We start from the raw sequence: 9,671 nt of genomic DNA on the forward strand, positions 1-9,671 counted from the left end.
ACCCTTCCTTCCTTCCTTCCTTCCTTCCTTCCTTCCTTCCTTCCTTCCTTCCTTAGATTTCTGTATTGCTCTTTATTTACTTCTCATGCCTCATCTTTTTCCAAGCTTCATTACAGTTTCATTTCATAGTCCATACAGTTTGAAAAGGTTGAATTGTTTTGTTTGCCTTTGCTCCTCAGGATTTGAACTGGGCCATTGGAAAGCTGGAATGACAGAAGCAGGTTTTGGCCATGGCCTATGGGCCAGACATTTTTCAGGGATGTTTGTGCTTGCATATGAAAATGTTTTGCTTTAAAGACCTGAAAAACCTTGGACAAAAATGCTAGTAGGAAGGAAAGACGTGCAGGAAAGCATTTTTTTATCATGCCACCAGAGCTCATGAGCTAAAGAATCTTAGCTTGGTTGTGTAGCACCTCCAGAAGGTCCAGGTTAATCCTTAGCAACTCCACAATGGCCCCCAGGCAACACAATCAGTGTTAGGGGGGCTGATCCCTGGGAAACCTGTTGTCATCCTGGATAGATCCTATTAGACTAGTTCAGTCTCCCCCAACCTACTGCCCTCCAGATATGTTGGACTACACCTCCCATCATTCCCAGCCAGCAGAGCCAATGAACCACTGGATCCCGGGAGCAAAGCATGGGTACAATAGCACCCTCCACCCATGTCCCTCAGGGACCACGCTATGTAGGCATACTGCCACTGATACTGGAGGAAGCATAAAGCCATCAGGACTAGCAGCTTGTCTAATCTCCCTTTAAAGCCATCCAAACCAGTGGCCATCACTGCATCTTCTGGGAGTGAATTCTATAGTTTTAACTCTGTGCCGTGTGAAGTCTTTTCTTCGATCTGTCCTGAATCTCTTCATGGGACAATCACTTTGCATTCTAGTGTCATGAGAAAAATTGTCTCTGCAGAAGATTTCTCTGCATCATGCATAATCCGGCCCACCTCCCCGTACTCACTCACTTTTTGGTTTAATGGGTTGATTCACTATTAGGCAGCTTCATACGGTTGCCTTCAAATCGTGCTTATTTTTTAAAATAGCCTGTATTCAACCTAAAATCTTCAGCCTTTATTTATTTATTTATTATATGTTGTTGCTTTTCAGTCATGCAAAAAAGCTCTGTGTGTGTGTGTGTGTGTGTGTGTAAGTGCACGTATTTAACAGGTGAGTTACCTGGTTAGAGTTACACACATGCCAAGTGACTAGCCATAAGGATGAATGACAAAAACATGAAGAGACTTTTTGCATGATGAAACTGCTAAATGCTCAGCTATTTTTATGCCCTAATTTATAACCTGCCTTTTAAATGCACTTTGTCTTTCGAATCAATTAGTAGCAACCAGTTCCCTTCCCAAACGGCTATTGGAAAAGTCTTGGCAGTGTATGAGTGCTAGAACGGTTTCGACTAGAGGCTTGAAAAGACCTCGGTTCAGATCTTCTCTTAGCCAGTCCCTTCTCCAAGAGACTCGCCCACCTTGCAGGGTCGTCTTCCCCTGGGGCACTGCTCCGAACTCCACCGAGGAAGATCAGAGCGAAGCAGAACTGCCGCAGATTCTCACTCATTGTTCTTCTGTCTCCTCTCCTCCCTGTCCCACTCCGGCGATTAGGACACGTTTCGGCTTCTCATCATACCCCTCTTGGTGATGATCCTTGATCCAAATGGGACTTTCGGAAAACCTGTCCGTGGGGACTTCCCATCCATTCTGCAGGTCGATTTTTCAGGTATGGTGTGCATTCCACCCATCCACTTCCTTGCTACTTTTCTATTCCATCTTCAGTCATTTGTTACTTCATGTTGTGGTGGTTATGTGCTGTCAAGTGGTATCCAACTTGTGGAGACCCCATGAATGACCCCTCCCCACCCCCCAAACTCTCTTGCCCTTGGCAGCTCTCCCTCAGCTCCTGGAAGCTCAAGGCTGTGTCTTCCTGGATGGAGTCTGTCCATCTCATAGCTCTTCTTCCGTCTTCAGCTTTCCCTCGCAGGATTGTTTTCTTCTTGTCTCGTCTTCTCATGATGTGTCCAAAGTACGAGAGCCTCAGTTTTGTCTTTTTTGTTCCCAGGGAAAATTCTGGCTTGATTTGCTCCAGGACCCATGTGCTCATCTTTCTGTCTCTCCAGGCTATTCTTAAGCCTCTCCTTCAGCACCATGTTTCAGATGCATCCATTTCCTTCCTGTCCATTCTCTTCCCTGTGCAGACACAGTGAATTTCATCTCATGCTTTGTACTGCCATTTAGCAATTTTAGTACTTCGATGGTGCCATCCTATGGCCTCCCATCATCTGGGAGGCCATAGGATGGCACCATTGAAGTACTAAAATCTTAAGTGGAGCAGTCTATTGCTTAAGTGGAGCGATCGAGAAGTGGAGCAGTTCCCACTCAGAGATCCTGTGATCTCTAAGGGCTGAGCTCCAGCCTTATGCCCCTCAGCACTGGGGCAGAAAGAACTGTGCCAGCCTCCCCCAGCATCTCAAGGTCTCAGCAAGGCCCTGGAGGTGGGAAGGGGGGCATGGCAGGGGGTTGGCCTCCCAGGAGGTGATGGCAACCCAGCCTCCGTCTCCATGGTGCTAAATCTAGGTGGCCAAAAAACCTTCTAGGAAAAAGGCGAGGCACAAGACCAGTGGGTGTTCATCCACCGCTGAGTCAGAGGCTTACGAGCGTGTACTATAGGGGTGAGAGAGCTGCATCCTGAGTGGTATAAATGCATAATAAATAAATGGACACATAGATAAGAGGCATACCCTATAGTGTGTTACCTTGTTCTGACTCTGGACCTTCTCCTGGACTTTGCAGATCCAGCCAATGACCTGCAAGCCAAAAGGAATTCCTACCACACTTCCCAGGACTCCATGGCTAAAATCCCGACAGACCCTTCCACACTTTGCTACTTCATCCAAGAGAGCGAGACGGAAAGCCAGATCACCTGCAGGCTCCGTTTCACCAGAAGCAAGTTTAATTTCAACCCGTTTGGACTGCGTTTTGGGAAACGGCAGGAGGGCACCTCGGCTGGTGACAGAAACCTGGCTTCCTGGAGTAGCAGCAAAATACTGCAAGCACTCCTAAAGCCCAGACCGGCCAGGAGGGCAGATCAGTGTGGGGACGCTTGGGGAGAAGAGTGTTAAATTTCTGAATGCCGGTTCCAAAGGCCTATGTGGCTGGCATCTTTAATACTCCAAATAACTGGTTTGGGGAAATAATCTCTCTCTCCCTCTCCTTCTCTCTCTCTCTCTCTCTCCCCTACACACACACACACACACACACACACACAGATTGAGAGAAAGAGATTGAGAGAGAGAGAGAGCGCTGATGTGTTCTATGTCCCCAAACCAATTCCTCTTGGCTTTAGCTCCTTCTGGTGGTTACAAAAACTTACATTATCTCCAAATCATGAGTTTCTTTGACCTATGTGGATGTTGTGTGTTATCAATAGACAACATGGGAATTCCTTTTGAACCAACTGTTTTGTCCCACAAACAACAGGAGTGCCCACTTCAAATACTCTTCTTTGGCACCTCGGGATGTAAACAAAGGTGAGAACGGTCATTTCCTTTAAAGTGGTAGCTGCTGTTTACCTGGGAAACCTCCATCTTTCTGTGCGGAAAGATGCTGCGGATTGTAGCAATTGCTTGCCTTACCAGGGAGTAGCCTGGTTGAACTCAGTGGGACTACTTCTGAGTAGGAACACAAAGCATTGCACAATTAGTGTGGCTGCAGCAGCTGAATCGGTTAAAAATGTCCACTGACTTTAAAAGAGGCGATGTGGATGGAATTCCCTGTGCCTGCGTTACTGTCTTTTTCTCATCCCAGGCATTCGAAGAACAGTTTTCAGTGCTCTTCTATCACTGTACTTTGATTGTTGCTGGACTTACTTTGATTTTACGTGCTGCAGCGTCGTTATTCCTTGCTGTTGGTTTTATCTTGGTTGTGTCATGTTATGTTCTTAATCTGTTCAACTATCTGCTGTGTTTTTGTATGTATCGTGCACTGTCCAGAGAACTTGGGTTATTGGGTGGTTTACAAGTTAAACGGACAAATCAATGAATAAATTTACAGCACTGATCCTCCCTCCTCTCTCATTGACTGTTTTGCCAGGAAAGGAGATCCCTAGTTCAACCCACCAAAAAAAGGTTGTTTTTTTCCGGGGGTTTTGCTATTATCTTATATAAGAAGGTTGCACCAAGAAATCACCCAGTGCCATGAAGACTATGAGCCCCAGTGCCTCAGTCTCTCTGCTTCCTAAAATTGCAAGCACAGAGGGCTGGGTGTTTGCTAACAGCATTGGACCCAAAATGCGAACACTTCTCTGAAAGAAGACACAGGCCCGCTTCTTCCATTTTCAGGAAGATCAGAACATCTTTCACCTGCTTTTCCCCGAGGGTTTTCCTCTTTGCCTTTGTATCCCTTCCTCTATCTTCCATTACACAAACCAAGATGGCGCTATGGCATACAGCAACATTGCAAATTTAAATTAGGGTTCTGTGAGCAATGGTGATATCCCAGAAAAGACTATATTTTCCTTGCTCTAAAAAAGACATGGAATTGGAGGATGATGTTGAGGTGGCCCCACAACGTCCAGGACTGCAGGGTGATAAATGGCTAATCAACGCCTTGAGTAGAAACATAGAAATGTAGAAACAGAACGAGGCAGAAGGGGTCTCCTGGGCCATCTAGTCTGACCTCCGGCACCAGCCGGCTCTGCTCATGACATGCCCACCATGTGGGCGTCCAGCCTATCCTTGAACACTGATGGGGCCTCAACGACCTCTTGTGGAAGCCCATTCCACACCCTCGGGGTCCTGACTGTCAGGAAGGGCTTCCTGGCATCTAAATGGAACCTGGGCTTCTCTCCGTTGGAGTGCGTCCTGCCCTTCTCTGCAGGGGAGAACAGGTCTCTACCCACCTGCATGTGACATCCCCTCACATACCTGTATGTCGCCAACAGATCCCCTCTGAGTGTCCTCCAGGCTGAAGAGACCCAGTTCCCTCAGTCTCGCCTCATTCCGCATCCCCTGCAAACCAGCCACCATAGAGAAGCCTGAGAAATAAGACGGAGGTGTCAGTGGGCCCAGCAGCACCCCAAGTGATACCCCAAGAGACACAAAACTTTCTAGCAACAGAAGAACCAATCAAAGAGTGAAAAACAACCCAAGAGGAGAGCCCCATCTGAAGTCAACGTGTTTCATGGCTTCCCAGAGCCACAGGTCGTGTGGTGTCAGCAAAGAAGGCCAGCTGACCAGGGGCTCTGGGCCAGTGGTGTAGCTATCCTGTGTGCCCTCCCACCCCTTGAGCTCTGAGGCAGAAGTCCTTGGGAGCTCTCCTTGAAGACCAGGAGGGTGGCTACCCAGAGGAGGGCCTTCTCTGTGGTGGCGCCCCAACTATGGAACACGCTCCCCAGACAGGTTCACCTGGCACCAACGCTTCTTTCCTTTCAGCACCAGGTGAAAACCTTTTTATTTCCCCACTATTTTAATTGTGAATTGTCTTAATTCGTGGTTTTATATTTATTTTTGGATGCCATGGTACTTTTTATCCTATTTGATTGGTTTTCTTGTAAACCATCCCGAGATGTCAGTGATAGGTGGTATACAAGAACAGCAATGAAATAGCATATTTTAAACCAAAGGTTTTAAATAAATAAATAAAATAGCCATGGTGCTGATCCTCAACCCAGGGTTAGCACCACGGATAGCTCCTTTAAAGTGGGGACCTGGAGTGGGGACCTCATTGCAAGCAACCCCTTGGAGGTGGCAGTCAGAAGGCCCTGAACGTTGGTTGTAGTATCCAGGCAGGTTGGAGCTGGGGGAGATGCTCCATCAGATATTGTGGTCCAAAGCCATGTTGGACTCTATTAAATGACACCGCCACCTCATTGGAGGAACTCAATAGGTGGCAGTGCTGGAATGCACCAAGAGAGAAAATCTTTGCTTGGGCTCATATTGTTTTTCCAGAAAGTGTGAGCAGGTGCGGAGGCCAAAAAGCACAGGCGAACAGGAGAAGCTTGCTACACTAAGGTAAGCCCTTGAGCACCTCATGCTACGATGAGTCTCTGAAATGAGCAGTATCATTGCAAAGGAAACAGACGTGCTGATGTGTCTTGGCAGAGAAGTGAAGCATTTTTGGTAGTTAAGGATGGATTTAGCATGGCACTGTTACCACCAGTGTCCAAGACAGTCAGCCCCCCAACAGCAGTTGCTGGGGAACATAGGCAGCAGAATATGGATCTATGTGCGGACTCCCCAGCAGTATTTGTCTGGCCACTCTGGAAATGTAACATGGACTACATAGGCGAACCTTGTTAACGCATTGCAGAAAAACACCAAATATCTTATGGTGCTTTGAGGTCTAATTCAATTGATTGGGCACTATTAGCCTGTTGACCAACCAGTCCCTGCCCTACTCAATATACCGGTATATTAACGTGAAGCTTTCTACAATACGCCATGCATCTGATCAAGTGGGCCATGAAAATGGAAGCCAACATAAATGTTAGGGTGTGTCACCTACACTCCCCCAAACGCAGAGGGTTACAAACATCCCATGCAGACTTGGAAGGGTGGTGGAGCCAATCTCGGCCTCCCCACATTCCCGACCTACATTTGCTGCCAGATGGGCTTTTTCACCACCCCCCCGCCCCGCCACTGGAGCATCTTGGAGGAGGCAGAAGGGAGCTTGAACCAGGACATCCTGTGCACCAGCCTCTCCGATCTATTCCCAGGCCACCCCTCAGAACGTCTCCCTGCCACTTCTGTGGAGGCCACTTCACTTTCTTTTTTCCCAGGCCGCAGCGGGGCAGAGCTGAGATGCCCAGCTCCGAGGCAGAAGCGCCGTCTCCAGCCTTGGAACCAGCGAGCCAACGTGTCTTGTGGCTCCTCAGACTTTGCCCCGGCGTCCCAGGATCGCCTCCTCCATCTTCCAGGCAGCCTTGCCACCCAGATGGGTTGGGGCCCCGCTGTTCAGTCGTGCTGGCTGGGGACTGTGGGGTTGCCGTCATCCCCACTGGTTTGTCATTTCTGGACTCGACTGGCCTTTGCTTGGGCCAGCATGGCTCCTTTGCCGCAGCCATTCTCCTGCATCCCACTCCATTCTGTTCCCCTTCACACTTGGCTTCACACACACACACACACACACACACACACACACACACACACACACCAGTGGTCAGTCAGCATCCTTGGTCCTCCTTGGGCTGTTTTGACTCCTACACATCTCTCTCTCTCTGTCTCTGTCTCTCCCCCCCCCCCCCCCCCCCCATCCTCCTGCAAACTTAGAAGAGTTTACCTCAACTCTCTTAGAAACATAGAAGAAACAGAAACAGAGTGAGTCAGAAGGGGCCTCCTGAGCCATCTAGTCTGACCCTCGGCTCCAGCCGGCTCCGTTCACGACATGCCCACCATGTGCATGTCCAGCCTATCCTTGAACACTCTCACTGATGGGGACACCCCGTGGTAGCCCATTCCATACCATGGGGGTCCCAACTGTCAGGAAGTGCTTCCTGGCATCCAAATGGAACTTGGCTCCCTGAGCTTTGCTCCATTGCAACATGTCCTGCCCTCCAATGCAGAGGAAAAAAGGTCATGACCCACCTCCATGTGGCACCCCTCACATACCTGCATGTCACTAACAGGTGCCCCCTGAGTCTCCTCCTCTCCAGGCTGAAGAGGCCCAGCTCCCTCAGCCTCTCTTCACATGGCTTATCCTGCAAACTGACCACCATCCTGGTGGCCCTTCACTGCCCTTCATTAGTGTAAATGATGCCAGTTTGGCTACACAAATGCAACACTCACTACCCAAACATCAGAAATAGAGGAAATGGAGTGTGAGAAGTGGCTGTGTGCAGAGAATCATGAACAGGGGCTTCTGCAAGATCACGTGTCTTGGGTTTAGTATGGATGCCGCAACTGATAGCAAGTGCCGGATCCAGCTGGTTCAGTGATGCCCAGAAGAGTGCGGGGGGCACAGACTGGGAAAAGCACTCGTGTGCAAAAGGACTGGTGCAGACCAATCTTCTTCCCTGGACTGGAGCGATGGATACTCTGGAGAGCAATCTGCCATCAACAGAATGCAGAAAATGTTTCTGGCAGAAATAAGGAAGCCACCATCGTGAAGCTTTCGACATCCCATATGCATACGCTCCCCAGCCTCCCTTTCGATTTTTTTTGTAAAAAGTTTCTGGGAACAGCAACAACTTTCCTGCTGTACAGAAGTGGGGAGCTTGGATGGTAATAAGCACATTCGTACACCTGTGCAAAGGAAAATTGGTAATAATGCTGATCCTTGCGACCAGCACCCTTGAGCAGCAGAGAGAGAAATCCCGGACTGTAACAAAGCCGGGTTTCATGTTGTTCTGTTCATTTTTTCTGAGCATTGTAAAAGAAGGCTCCTTCTGCAGAACAAGAATTGAAAAGCGAGGCGCAATTTAGAAATTAAGTCTTCAGAGCTTTCCAGGCCATTCTTTTTTGCTTCTCTCTTAAATGGGATATTAGGAATGTGCTGCCTCTGGTGCTGCCTTTCATTTTCTTTTGCTTTCTCTCCCCACACCAAATTTCTGGTTAGTTTTTCTTTGGTGGGGAAAGTCCGTGGCTCATGGGTACAGCACAGCCCCAGCTTTGCATGCAAAAGGCTCCAGGTTTGGTCCCTGGCATCTCCAGGTAGGGCTGGGAAAATTCCTGCCTGGAATCCTGCTGCCAGTCAGTGTTGGTAGGCAGTGTTGCTGCCAGCCTGTGCCAGTAGGCTAGATGGATCATGGTAAGGCTGCTTCTTTAAGTTATTTTGGTTTTTCCTTCTGTAAATGAATGGCTTCTAAGCATATACTGTTTGGCACCCTTCTTTTTTCTGTGAGCAGAGAAAGACAAACTTTCTCCATCAAGGCAAATTTGTGGTTGGCAAGTCTACGCAAATCACAACATCCTTACGCCAACACAGGTCAAATCTCATGGGGGATCCACATCTTTGGCACTGGACAGCAAGTTGCTAACACATCAGAAAGTGCAGCAGAAGTTCAGGATCTGGCAACAAGGAACAGGACCTCCTCAGTGGTGGCCCCCTCCAATGCTGGAACAAGACAGTAACAGGTAAATGCAACTGACATAGACCATGACACTAATTTCAGTTGCTGCAATAGGATGGGGTTGCGATACCACCCAAGCTGCTTGCTTTTGCACAGGCTGGGGCAGCTCAGGCCTGAAGGCCAAGTTCCACTCTCAGGCTGAAAGGCAGCTTCCCCATCTTGATCCTAAGTCTTAGGGGACAGTCCGGTAATGGGTTTCTTCAAGGCTCGATTAATCTTAACCATTCAGATGACAAGCGTCCTTGTGCTCGTCAGGATGCAGATCAGTGGTGATCTTCGCCTTCCGACTCTTCCAGTCCGGCATGCCAGCTAGACGGCCGTTTCAGCCATGTAGCCCTGCTGCTTGAGAGGGAAGGAGGCGGAAGGTCCACCAGGGAAGATCCAGTCTCCTCCCCTCCCTCCATGCTCTTTACCGCTTCTCCGAGGTTGGTCCTACAACCTCAGAGAAACACCAGCTACAATAAAGTACAGACCACCAACTCTGATGTTGGAGTTCTCGTCTTCTAGAGGCTGCCTATATTCAGGTGTCCTGTCTTTGAGATGCTATCGACAATGCTCTTACGATTTAGCCGCAATCTTTTATTTGCAGTTTAAATTCTG

The sequence above is a fragment of the Varanus komodoensis genome, unplaced genomic scaffold, assembly GCF_004798865.1.
Source record: "Varanus komodoensis strain SLA01 unplaced genomic scaffold, ASM479886v1 scaffold70, whole genome shotgun sequence".
Classification (NCBI taxonomy): Eukaryota; Metazoa; Chordata; class Lepidosauria; order Squamata; family Varanidae; genus Varanus; species Varanus komodoensis.